Source organism: Manacus candei, unplaced genomic scaffold (assembly GCF_025592945.1).
Source record: "Manacus candei isolate 608988 ecotype Guabito, Panama unplaced genomic scaffold, ASM2559294v1 h1tg000028l, whole genome shotgun sequence".
Lineage (NCBI taxonomy): Eukaryota > Metazoa > Chordata > Aves > Passeriformes > Pipridae > Manacus > Manacus candei.
In genome coordinates, this window is record NW_026138076.1 from 8045859 (window position 1) to 8059374 (window position 13516).

At 38.2% G+C, this 13516-nt stretch overlaps 1 protein-coding gene across 3 annotated transcripts in view; it reads right to left on the reverse strand.

Annotated features, from left to right (window-relative positions):
- Positions 1–13516, reverse strand: part of YIPF7 (Yip1 domain family member 7) — a 41986-nt gene that overhangs the window by 8457 nt on the left and 20013 nt on the right. Inside the window, exons 7-8 of one of the 3 annotated variants that reach the window (XM_051790100.1) lie at positions 6696–7740; positions 1439–5927 (exon numbers count right to left, since the gene is read on the reverse strand). The exons of 1 other annotated variant lie outside the window; for it this stretch is intronic. The gene's annotated coding sequence lies outside the window, so the exon portion shown is untranslated. Of the gene's footprint in view, positions 1–1438; positions 7741–13516 lie in introns of those variants that run through there. One more of the 3 variants, XM_051790098.1, reaches the window with a different exon arrangement.

Here is a 13516-nt window from a genome sequence, read left to right on the forward strand (position 1 = left end):
TTTCTGGGTTTAGTATGTGATACAATATATAATATTGAAACTATCATAAATGCAGATACTTCAATTCATAACTAATAATCAGTAAAACTCTACTTCTATGCATACATTATTTACTGAACTGTATTTATACAGTTAATTAATGTTTAAATACACTGCATAACAATTTCAGATACTTTGAATAGCATATGTTACATTCATTCTCCCTCTACACTCAGCAGAATCCCTTCCCTTTCCTATTAAACATCACTGTTCAGCAACTAAAGTAATGTCCAGACTGGTCCAGCTAAGGTCTATAGTCATATAGATAATAGCAACAACTGCTGGTTTAAATAACTATTTTAATTATAAAATTTTAAACTAACATTTTCTCTAATAAATACTGCATACAGAGTTTGAAAGTCTGAGATTAAAAGATAATGTATTTTTTTAATTAATTTTTTTTTTATAGGTCAGCAGGTTTCAGGCAAGTTGGCTGGTTTCAGTCACCCAGTTTCTCGAGATGATGCAGGTCCTGAGGAATAAATGTAAATCTGCTAGACTGTTCTGGTTTTGACTCGTGTAGAGTTACTTTTCTCTACAGTAGCTGGTATGGGGCTGTGATTTGGATTTTTAATGAAAACAGGGTTGATAACGTAGAGATGTTATTGTTATTGCTGAGCAGGACTTGTACAGCATCAAGGCCTTTTCTGCTCCTCATACTAACAGCAAAGGGGCTGGGAGTGCACACAGCCAGGACTGCTGACCCCTACTGACCATAGGGATACTCCATACCATATGGCATCATGCTCAGCATATTGAGCTGGGGGAGGAAGAAGGGGATATTTGAAATTATGGTATTTGTCTTCCCAAGTCATTGTCACATGTGATGGACCCTGTTTTCCTGGGGATGGCTGAACACCAACCTGCCCAGGGGAAGGGGTGAATGAATTCCTTGTTTTGCTTTGCTTGCATGTGTGGCTTTTTCTTTAACTATTAAATTATTTTTATGTCAACCCATGAGTTTTCTCTTTTTTATCCTTTTGATTCTCTCCCCTATCCCACTGGTGGAGAAGTGAGCAAGTGCTACGTGGTAGCTGATTGGGGTTAAACCACTGCATAAACTCACCTCAGAACAAGTAGATATAGTTCATCAGGGCATTTAGGCTCCTTTTCTGCTAAAGATTGAGGATCTTTGGTTGCAAGTCCATCTTCAGAGGAAAGTTCATCTTACTTTTTTTTCAGTCAAGAGATCTATCATATCCATCAATCTATTAAAATATCAGCAGATTTTTCTATTGGAGCCAATCAGATACAGCAAAAGAGTATTCACAGTTTCCCCCTCTCCCTTGCCCCCCGCTCCCCTGACTGGTTTATTCTCTTTGGCTAAGTCTGTACTTAAATTTTTATTCATAGAAGTAGCTGTCCTTCAAGAACACATGAAATAGGCATGTATACATAATGAGAGGCACTGTAGATTTTTTATTTATTTGAACATTTATTCATTTCTCTGTTCATTCACTTTATTTGTTCATGATGTTATTCTTATGATTCCTACACTCATCCTGAATAATGTGGTCACAGAAAACTGCAGTTTAACGAAAGTATGCCAACATTTAAGCATATGAGTTGTCACTTTGAAGTCATGTATCGAGGGTCAGAGGGAACAATTTGGAAGCTAAATTATGAGGCAAATAAACCCTAATAAATTTTTCACATAACAGTCCCAGCAGATTCATCAGCCAGTATTATTTAAAATAGCAGCGCATATCTTAACATACTCGATATATTGTACAAGGAATGGAAGCACAGAAATTTTTGTGGTACAAAAAAGAATGTATCCTACTATCATAACCACATATTTGATGTACCTTCTCCATGACAAAATTATACAAGACAGTGGACCAGTAAATTACAATATTCAGATGCCTGCTGTGTTTCAGCTAGTTGAACACACCTTTGCTCACTCTACTAATCAGATGTTAAACCCTTTAAATTGTGTTCTACAGAAACACTTCTAAGACATAATTTGTCTAATTATCTACTGCTTTTCTACAGGAGATCAGAGACAGCTCAAACCACAAGGCAGTATAAGTGGTCTTGAGGAGAGTTTTACCACTGGTAGAGTTTGCTTGAAATGACTGAGTAGATGTTTCAGGCAACCCTTTTGTGACAGGACAGTAAAAAGTTGACGTGACATGTTTGATATAATTTCCTTTGGCAAATAATAGAAACCCTTTGAAAATGAAATAATTTCCACTTTCAAAAACCATCTGTTCAGAAGTTCTCTGTCCTTGAAGACAAGAGTCTTAAGAATTCACCATCTGGGCTGAATTCGTTGTATTCATAGGGAATAATTCAGGCCATTTACACTAGTCATCTGCTACAGGAAAATATCCACGTATTATAATAGATATATATATATTCTACCAGTGACCCATGTAAGTTAGGTGCAGTCCTATCATGGAGGTAGGCATCAAGATTGAGTTCTGAAGGGCATTCCAGCGTTAAGGGAAGATGTTTTAGGGTGAGAGAGCGTTAAGGCTTAAATGAATGCAAGCATACAATGATGAGGAGCCAAATCCAGCAGCAGTTAATTTCCCAAGCAGAGACAGTTCAATGGGGACAGAGACAGCTGCTAATAATATTTTTCTATTATTATTAATTATATTTTTAAAGAAACAAGAAACTGATTATTTGCAACCAAACACAGCTCTTGGTGAATCTTTTTTTTTTTTTTTTTTTTTTTTAACTCTCCAAATTAATTTAAGAGCTTTTTTGTCAATCTGGGCAAATCTGGAAGAGATTTAGAAACAAATTCAGGGAATCTTTGATTATGATTTTCTGTATATGATTTAGTACTCTGCCTTCATGTGCAAAATCAAATTAAAATAACTTTTACTTAATTTCAATATATCACAACATCTTGGGATGATATATACTTCTTGTGTCCATCAGAAACTTCTTGATGATGTGTGCAGCAACATCTCATGTCTCCAAGTTGTTATGAATCAGGCAATATTCCTGGTGTGCTAACCAACAGTGAGAGATGATAATTCTGTTCATGTATTAGGGATTAATCTTCTACTGCAGTAAGGAATGTATCTAAAATGTACAAGATTCACCACACACACCAGCCTAGCACTTGTTAGAGTATACACACAGATGACCAGCCCTGGCATGGAGTTACACTAGCAAAATAATAACACAAGAAATAATAACATACTACAAAGAGCTATAAGGGGGGAACACATACATAGAAATCTAATTCTGACATGGCTACATTAACAAGATAGCAACATAAGAAGTAGCAGAAATGAGAACTGATTGATAACAAAAAGGGGTCACTAACTTAAAGGAATTGCTGATGGAGCTAGAAATTACCAGTGCAAACATATCACAAACACTGAAGAGGTATAAAGGAGCAAAATTAGGGACAACAGGAAAAAGTAAGTAGGAACAGCCTGTTTATTTGGGAGTGGATGAGGGTGGTAAAAGGAAAAAATTGAGAAGTTAAAAAGGGAGAAAAAGGGAATGTAGGCAGAAGTGTATCATTTAACTAGCTGTTTAGGGGTATCTGTTGGGCAGTCTTCTGTTGATCCCTCTTGGAGAAGGAAAATAAATCTATTATTGATCTGATGATATGTGTGTCTGATGTTTTTCTGGGGTAAGTGGGGATACTTGAGGTGTTTTTTCTAAAACTGGTGAGGGAATAAATGAAGGAGATGTACCAATTCTAATAGCTGTGGTGTTGAACTTTTAGCAGAATTCATATTCAGTTGAGCATCTAAGCTCACAATAGCCAGCAAGCTAAAAAAGCCATTTCTAAATAGTGAGAAACACTCAGTCCCTTATGCTAAGCCAAATTCAGTATTCAGTATTCAGTATGGTTGTTAGCTGCCAAAACCACTTGTCACTTACCCATATTAGCATGGAAGTAGTGATGCCACATATTTACTTAACCATGTAATGGTTATATGGGAGGGGGAAACCCAGAGGAGACTCAGATTCAGTTCTGTTCCTTACCCGAATTAGACCCGCATCTCCCTCAGCACAATAAGAAATTATATCACGTGGAAGTCTCCTGATCTCTTCCGGTATATTTTAGGTAAAATACTTATATAATTACTGGATCAGAATTAATGTTTCAAGTCATCTATTTATGCTTAGAGTTACTCAGATAGCTCACCAGGGTTATATGGAAATTTGGAGTATATGAAATCTGAACGTGCAAGCTTCATAGTCAAAACTCAAGTACCTGTGTGGTTTTTGTATGCACTAAAGTTCCAATTGTGATGTCAAAGGTCCCAAATATCTTGTCCTGAGTACAGGTAACTTTTGGGTTGGGTTCATAATTTCTTGGAATCTGCAGGAATTTTATGCCTTGCTGATAACAGCCGAAAGTCTTACAGCCGTTTTCTGAAACAGAAGACAACATACAACACAGAATTTGCTGTACAATACAGAAGCTTAGCACATACTGTTTACAGTTTTACACTACCTTCAGTATCATAAGGCCCCAGTGAATGATGCATGCTTTAGAAGCTCTGAGAATTTCTACAGCTTTGTGGTTTTAAGTGGTCTATGATTGTCCTGCTGTGAAATTACAGAAACAGCATACTTTGTAGCAAGCTCCATTTTAAGTTTTTCCCCTTCCACTTGTAAAGGGAACCAAATAACACTTCATTTATTGTCTACTGAATTAAACAGTTGTAGAATTACTATAGTGTTCCCAGTGGCTTCCATGGTTACTGTCTACAAGCTGATAAAACTGAAATCTTCTCATAATGTCCTGCTGGGAGAGAGGCTTGGGGTTTGTGTTGATCTGAGCATTTTCTATACCTGCTATACTTTTTGCTTGCTTTTTGTTCAACCAACAATCTTTTGTGCTGCATGACCACTTCCTATAAGAAAAGCAGAAAATCTAATTTTAAGTGTTCACTTAAATGTGGGAATGATAGACTCAATAAAATAGACCTGCTTAGATATTTCAGTGTACTGTACAGGCCTTGATATTAAACCCTTATGTCTCATCTCAGACATTTACTTTAGTCAAGTTATTGGCAGTTTTGCCAATAAAATTTTTCTCAACAAAATGTTGAGATTTATCTTGACATTAGAAAACAGAAAATGTGTTTGCAGACCTACAGCACATGTGCCATGTAGAGAGGTTGAGACATCATACTCTGACAAAGAGAAGGTTAATGAGCAATCTAATAGTAGCCTACAACTTTCTGAAGCAGATACAAAATTGCAGAGACAAACTCCTCAGCTGTGGCAAATGGCACAAGAGGCAATAGCCAGGTTGGACATCAGAAGAAACTGTAACAGGTTGCCCATGAATGATGTGGACATACTAGGAAGTTTTCAAGACTTGGCTAGACAGAACCCTGGCTGACATAACTCAGTGCTGGGGATAGTAAGGCTCTGATGGGGTGGCTGGACAAGCGTCCCTCTGATGTTCCTTCCAAACAACATTTCTCTGACTCTGTGATGCAATTCTGTCATTCTCCCTTCTTAAGTCAGTGGAAATGCTTGTGCAAAAGTTTTGTGGGTTTTTTCCTAAAAATCGGTAACTATGCTAATTGTTAAAATAGTTTAGCAGAACTATATATTTTTTCTGCAAAAAGTAAGCACACAGATGAAGGGCAACAAGGACTCTTGTACAATAAAGCTGTACAATAAAAAGTACTGCTGCAGACAGACAGAACACTGCAACGAAAACGTGTTCTGAGTGTCCCTCCTTTCTTGCATCCACTTCCCCCAACCATATAATGTAATATTTTACTGTTAGCATAGAGGAACTACCTGCAACTATGCATCCAGGGGTAGCCCAGTGCTTAATGGCCAGTCACTGAGTCCACACTGCCACAAGCAGTCTGTGGGCTATACAGAGAAGGTGTGCATATGGTGCAGTGTTCTTCAGATTCGTAGGAAGAATGAAATAAAACCTATGGGAATAAATCAAGTTGGAATTAACCAAGACAACAAAAATCATTAGCCTAAATAATTAATTTTTCCTTGGACAAAATGTAGCATTAGTGCAATGTAGTTTGTGCATTAAACATTGCTTGGGATAGTGATTTTACAGGCATGATTTATGGGATCAGTAAGCAAAGATTACCTGCTATGCTTGTAAATCTTTACATTGGATTGATAGTTTACGAAAATAGCTTTAAAAGTAAATAAGGGCGTACTTCATGATTCCCTTAGGGATAGGTATGGACTTGCTGAAGAGAAGACACCTCCAAGAGACCTTTCAGAGTTTTAGCAAGGAAAAGCTTTTGGATTCAAGTAGAGTTCTTCACTGGATAAATATATCTACTGCTCTAAATATGTATCTCATGAAGAGAAAGTTGGGTACTGAATAATGAATTCTGCCCAAGCCTCGAGCTTTGTTGGACTTTTCCCTAAATATTTCTGATGAATGGGTAATGCTGCACTAAAGACATAGATTAGAAACTGACTGATCCCCTTCACAATAGTGACCTCAATTTTGTAGATGCTAAGATTCACAAACCAATCAAGCAGTCTCCTTCTTTTCATTAGAGACAAGCATTTATTTTACTTCTGATTTGTATTTATTTCTTCCCTGGGATCTTTTTAGATTATAGCACCAAATAAAACAATTTTCCCTAAGGTATATTGTGATTTCTCAGCTTCTGAAGTGAGAAAGGTGTAGAGGAGGCTATGGCATGAGTTAATTTATTTACAAGTACCTGTTTCTACTGATTAATGTTTGTCTGAACCAGAAGGAGTCGGCTTTCAAGTTTAGTCATTAAAAATGTGAAAGCAATTTTGCTAACACAAACTTTTCTTTCTCAGGCATGTCACAGCTATTTCAAACTGTGAAAAAAAAAAAAAGGGAGAAAAATAGAAATTAGAAAACTGTCCATTTTTCTGTCCTTAAACCTAAACCCTGCTGTTGACCAGCCATATGGACAGACATCTCAGGTCTTCATATTCCTACAATCCACCCACTGATATTTGCCAGTCATCCAAGTCCGCTGTAGTGCAACTCAGAGTAAAATCCAATCTTTTTTTGCACTAGTTTCCCATCCTGAGCACTAGAATGGTGTTTAGTATCATTCTTGGAGGGAAGAGTAATTCCCCTTACTGCAGGAACTTGTGGATGAAATCATAGAATCACAGAATCATAGAAATTGTACATTCTGCACCAGCGTGGAGGACAGCCTACTCGATCAATGCTCCCCATGCTCCCCATTTAAAATTACAAGCTGGATTGACAGACATTATAGATGGTATGGCTTGACCAGGGTTACTCGAATACACTGATTTACATACAATGAGAATGCAGTTGTAAGAACATACGGTGAGGGAGGCATTGCTACCATACAGTTCTGTTGTAAATGTGTATTGCACAATAAAATATAAGTGTATAATGAACAATATCAAATGATCTGGTATCTGGGGGCCCAGCCTGCCCATGGTTGTCCTTCCAGGACTCCCTGAACTGACTGTTTCTACTCCTGTAAAACCCATTCATTTGACAATAGGTGGGATTGTGGTGCCTAAACGGTTTCCCAGTGCCACTCACCAGAGGTGAGAAGGAGAAGAGATGGGTGATGTCCACCATGTTTCCTTGCTTCAGGATCTACTACTGGCACATCACTCCTCAGGATAATGCAGGACCCTGTGAAGAACTTCTTTTTGGGGGAGATTAAGATACAGGGAAGGGAATCAGTGAATCTAAGATGGACAGTGGATAGGAGCAGTGTAGTGACAGAGCGGGAAGATAAAGGACTGCAGAAGAAGAGAGGGAGTGGCAAAAAAAATTATTCCATTTCTTATGCATTGAGCAATTTTCGACTCTAGTTCACCTGAATGTCTAGATCCAATCAGCCAAGGTACAAAACTTTGGCTTAGGTGGTTGTGGAAATTCAGTGTTGTGAGAAAGAACTGTGAGGAAGTGTGTAGCAGAATCATAAGGAAAAATATAGAAACATAACATTCTAAGGGGAAACACAAGGAGTTGGAGGACAGCAACTGGAGACTGAGAAAGACCATCCAGCAAAAGCTCTTTGGGTGTCTCCTTGGCATAGCCTAGCGGCTCACTGAAGCCCTTAGACATCTCTTACATCCATTAGACAGTGAAGTGACTGCTTTATACATTGAAAGCAGACATATTTCGATCACAGCATCTCTTTGTGCATGCCTAATTGTGTCTGAACAGCATGACAGGGTTACAAGAGCATCATAAGTCATCACAAGTAGAAAAATCCTAAGGACTGGTCCCAGCCTATCCACCAACCAGACTGATTAGCGAGAGATAAAAAGAGAGACAAATCTCCCTTTGTTCCTTGTGCACTTTTCCAAAAGTTTTAATAATATTGGGATATGTGCTGATATCTATTATATTCCACTTGATATACAGTTTATGAACAGTTGAAATGGTATCCACCATCACTATCAGGAACTTATATGTTCTCAGTTTTCACAGTGAACAATAACAGCTCTACCCTAACACCAGTGAATCTAGTGAAAGGATTTCTATTGACTTGAATGGAGGCTGGAGCAGTATCCAAATGAGGTAGAAAATTATTTTCTCTGTTTAATGTTTATTAGAAATTAATCTAAAGAACAGCTGACTTTAAAAGAAAATAATGAAAATAGTTCATTCAGTCTAATTTCCCTGATGATATAGAAATATTTGTCTAGGATCAGATTAATTAGTATGAAACATTTGGATAGTCTGAAAATCTTATTTTTCCTTTTCCTTGCTATTTGATTTCAGTTCAAATTCCTTAATAATGGAATGCAACTTTATAAAACGCGCACTGCATGCAAAAAGGGATAAGCAAAATAATACAAGCATTTCTGTGATGAAGGCATTGACCCAGTTCTTTGTGTTTGTATTCAAAAGTATAAAGAATAGTGCAATTTCCTCTTCTCCATACTTCTAACTAACACAAAGCTATGCAATGCTTTTTCAGTGATCCAAGCTAACTGAAATCTGAGACATAGCAGCTTAAGTTAGCTTTGAACTCCTGAAATTGGAAACAGCCTACTCCTGTAATTTGATTCTTTCTGGACATCTTATCTACTTGTGCCTATGCCTACACCAAATTTGCTATTTACCAGTGATTTATTTGTAAATCTGGTCCACTTAAGCACATCCTAGGACATACTGAGGTAAAACAGAAAAATATCATCTAGTTCTCCAAAAGTTTTATGAATGTTGAGTTCAAACTTTCCCTCAAATTTCCAACACTTAGGTTGTATTTCTGTTCATTCAGATGGAATGGGAATTTGTGTCTCTGTTCTGAACAAATACCATCAAAAAGATCACTTGTGCATCTATTTGTTAAAATGGAATACACCCTATCAAGGACAAAGTACTTACCATAAATAGTAATAAACAGAATATCAAGAGCATGTGATGGATTAACTATTGTAAAGAATTACTGCTGACCATGCACATTGTCTTGTCACACTGGACTGAAGGATATATATATTAATGGAGTTTACTGCAAAAACATTTCTGGATCTCATTGGACTGATTACTACCTACAGAAATAGACTGAACAACAGAGTTACAGACATTTGATTATTTAAAACACTACAGACTATTTATAAAATGAAGCCCTTCATTGAATTAGCTCACAAGTGGGTTTAGATCTGGCACAAATACCTCTACTGCTCTCAGCTGCCTCACACAAGATGCATTCCTCATGTCAATAAACTGTGTAATTATTTCCCAATGCTGCTGTAGTTTATGCCTCCCATATTTTAAAACCAAGACTCCTAAGCAAGGAATGGGAGTGGTCACATTTGTTCATACCTATAGAGGCCTTGGGACATCTATGTTTTCCACTCTTCAGCTTGCTCCCTGAAGGTTTTAATGAGGATCATCAAAGGAAGAGAGACAGACACTCTGCCTGAGATCTTTAATTTTTTCCCCTCCCTACACTAGGAAGTTGTGATCACTGGGAAGAAGTGAGGTGTACAGTGACAGGGAAAAAGCAGGGAAAAGGCAGAGGATGAGAAGAACATGGCAAGCAGTAGAGCATCTTGCTGGCTGGAGGCTGCCTGCCTGGCTCCACTAGATTATGTCATTCACATAGTCCATCATTAGTCATTAGGGCCATCCCATCTGATATGAAGTCCACTGGGTTTAAAGACTGGAGACATGCATATGGGGGGATCTTGTGTCCCAATTAAAAGAAAACTTACTAATTTGGGAAAGGACTATTTTGTGACTTGCCTTTAGGCTCCATCATCTGAGTGTCTGTTAGTTTTTAAGGAATTAAGCTCTCCTCACAGCATCTTTATGAATTGTGAAAGTATCATTATCTTCACTGAGAAGTCTCAGGGCCAGATGCTGAAAGATGCCTGCATCTAAAGCAATATGGGATATGTCACTAAGCCCCTTTAGGATTCAAAGCCCAAGTTATTGCCCAAGTTATTGTCTGATAGGAAATCCAGCAAAGTGCCGGAGCTGAATTCATGTGGACCAAGTTTCAATCCAGTGTATTAACCACAATTCCTTTTTTTAACAGACAAAACCTTATCCCCTTAAATACTTGAGCTACTTGAAAAATTTTGGTAAACACTTGTAAATAATTTATGCACCAACTGATGCTTTTAGCTTCACATCGTCTGGTTCATTCACATCTGAATGCAGGACATTGCATGCATAGGGATTTGTAGGCACCAAGGATATTATAACTGTTGCCATGCATTGTATTTGCATTTCTACTTTCCTTAAATGTGCAACATTGTTTTGTTAAGCAATCAGAATGCAAATATCCCTGGCACAGCTAGAAAACATTCAAGTGCCCAAGTACACAAACTATGCAATAAAGTACACAAAGCCCAACAAGATCATTAGTACCATACTGCAGTGATAACAGAGTAAAGTGCCTTCTGTGGTGCACTAGTTAGGCTATACAGAGGGAAAGCTTTGCAGTGTTTTAATGCAATGATATTTTTAATGCAATTGTGTGTTGCTACAGCAGTCATATTTCACCAGCATAAGCTGCTTTGGGAAAGAGACATTATTCGCTGCTTGTACATTGCCCAGGTATCATTCTTGATTAGCCATTAGGCACTGCATAGCAATGATGAGGGTGACGATAACTATAAGAATAAGAATTATGGTCTTTTGTCAGGTGAAAGCCCCACCTAGCTCTGTGTTCGTTTTCTGATAGTGGTTAGAATTGCATTTTTAAGCAAAAAACATGAGGAACCAGGCATGTATAGAGTGACTCCCTGGTATGGCCTTTGAGTTTCCAGCAATGAGTGGTAAGGATGTAAAATCTGGAACTAGGCTGTAGAGATCCTCTAGCAGTTTGTTTTGCACCATGGTCTCCCTTGTAACTTAATGACTCAAAATCAGATAACTAGCAGTGTATCATTAGTGAACCTACCTTCAGCATCCCTGCCAGTACATACACACACACATACACACACACACACACATATATATATATATATACACACATGCACAGAAAGAACAAACATACACTGTCCAGTATATGCCACCTACCATTAAAGGAAGATGTAGATCTTCAGTATAGTTGTCTGAAAGATCTACTGCGAGAAAAGTTAGTTTTAAAGAAAAAGTCACCCTGTCATATCATGGTGTTAAAAACTATGTCAAACCTTCTTTGAGACAGGGGATGGACTAAATGGCCTCCCAGTGTTCTTTCCTGCAGTGATTTTTTCATGAATCTGTGATTATTCAGCTGCTATAACAGTTAGAAAGTTTTAATTGGTCTGAAATAGGAAAATACCTTTCATTCTGCTTGATCATGTAACACACGCAATATTTCATCTGGTGGAACCAGACGAAGGACCTGTAAGAACTGTGGTCACATGGGGACCATAGCTCTTCAGTAAGCCACAGTCATAGCTTAGGAGCTGAACATACATCTCCTGGCCAAGAGCAGCAGGGAGAGAGACATGATTTATCTTAGCAAAAACATCTCTACATTATTCACTGAACAAAGGTTGCGGGTCCAGTGGACACTTATGTGGAGATTCCTGCTGCACTTCAGGGTATTCTTAGCCACTAACCTTAGCAACTGATCTGAGCCTCCTCCTTTGCAGCAGGACCCAAGAAATAATCAGACTGGTGTGCTGGAAAGGCAGAATGTAAGCATATAGGCAGGGATGGCTGTGAAGCAAATTGCAAAGCGCTCCATTAAGCATGTCACCTCTGCCCTCAGAAATTCACATCTCCAGAGTGATTTTCTCTTTTGACAAGTGGTCCTCTTTATAAGGCAGGAAGCATTAGGTGTGCTCATATCTCAGTCAAAGGGTTTCCTATGCAGTTCCAACAGTTATTCAGCAGTACTCATTATGCAGGTGAGATATATCGCAGTGCTGCTACTCTGCAACACTCTGCAGATCTCTATGCACCATGTGCACAGTGTCTGAAATATAAGCAAATTTATGTTGCACTCATCCTTTTTGTGGTTATTAGTGTCACTTAGTATCATCTTCCTTCAACAAATTGACTCACTAAGCAAAATGCACAAGTGCACTTTAAAGTGGATCACATTGTCACGCCTGCTTCTCCTGAAGAGCCAAGTGTCATTACTACTTTTCACAAGGAATAACTGCCTAAACTGTTTCACATTCTGCAGTGCATCAACACTGCTCTTCCTCCATTCAGTTTGCAATTCAGAAGAGCAATGGAACAGTAATGCATGACTATCACATCGTTCTACAATGGAGAGATAAAATCTAGTGCTCACTTTATGCCTCTTTAAACATTAGGGTATTCTCTTTCTGGAGTCTTTTCATTGAGATATGCAGTGGTATCACCTCTAAGGCCTTGATCATATTTCAGGTGTCAATAAGGTATTTGCATTAAAACTACTACCTTTTACTCACAAAACATATTAGAAGTTTCTCTCTCAAAACTACTGATGAGATAACATATAATCCTAACTGCACAGTCAGGTGTAGACCAAAAGGACTAATGATGGCCAAGTGCTGATAGAATTTTATTTCCAAAATATTTTCACATTGTTCACTAGCACTCCTTCTTTCTCCGTGTGCTGTGGAGTATCAAAAAAATACAACAAGGGTTCAGACTCTTAAATGGTAAGATTATTACTAAACCCATGAATTTAGAACCAGAAACCAAGAAATGAAATATGAGGAGCAAGAAGAATTTTGGCTAAGCAGCAGAGTGAGAAGAGGTGTTAAAGGTTAAAATTGAGAGCAACCAACAATCTACTAAGCTGAAGAGCAAAGCCAGAGCCCAGTAAAACTCCATATCATACATTTAGAGCTCAGATAACAAGCTGCTAGTGCTTGAGCTAGACAAACTGTGGCCACTCAATGTCCAGGGATGAGGGTTAAACTAACTGGAAAAAAACCAAAGGAATAAAGTTCTAGCCAGGGATTACATTTTGCAACCACACATTGAGAGAGCTTCTTACGCTTGATTGCTACAGCTGTCTCTACCCAGAACTATATGTGGGTCACCAGTCTTCTGGGAGACTGCCTGTGGTAGTCTGGTGGCTTTTTGCACTTGATTGTTTAGGAGTGCTTGTCAAGAGGCTGT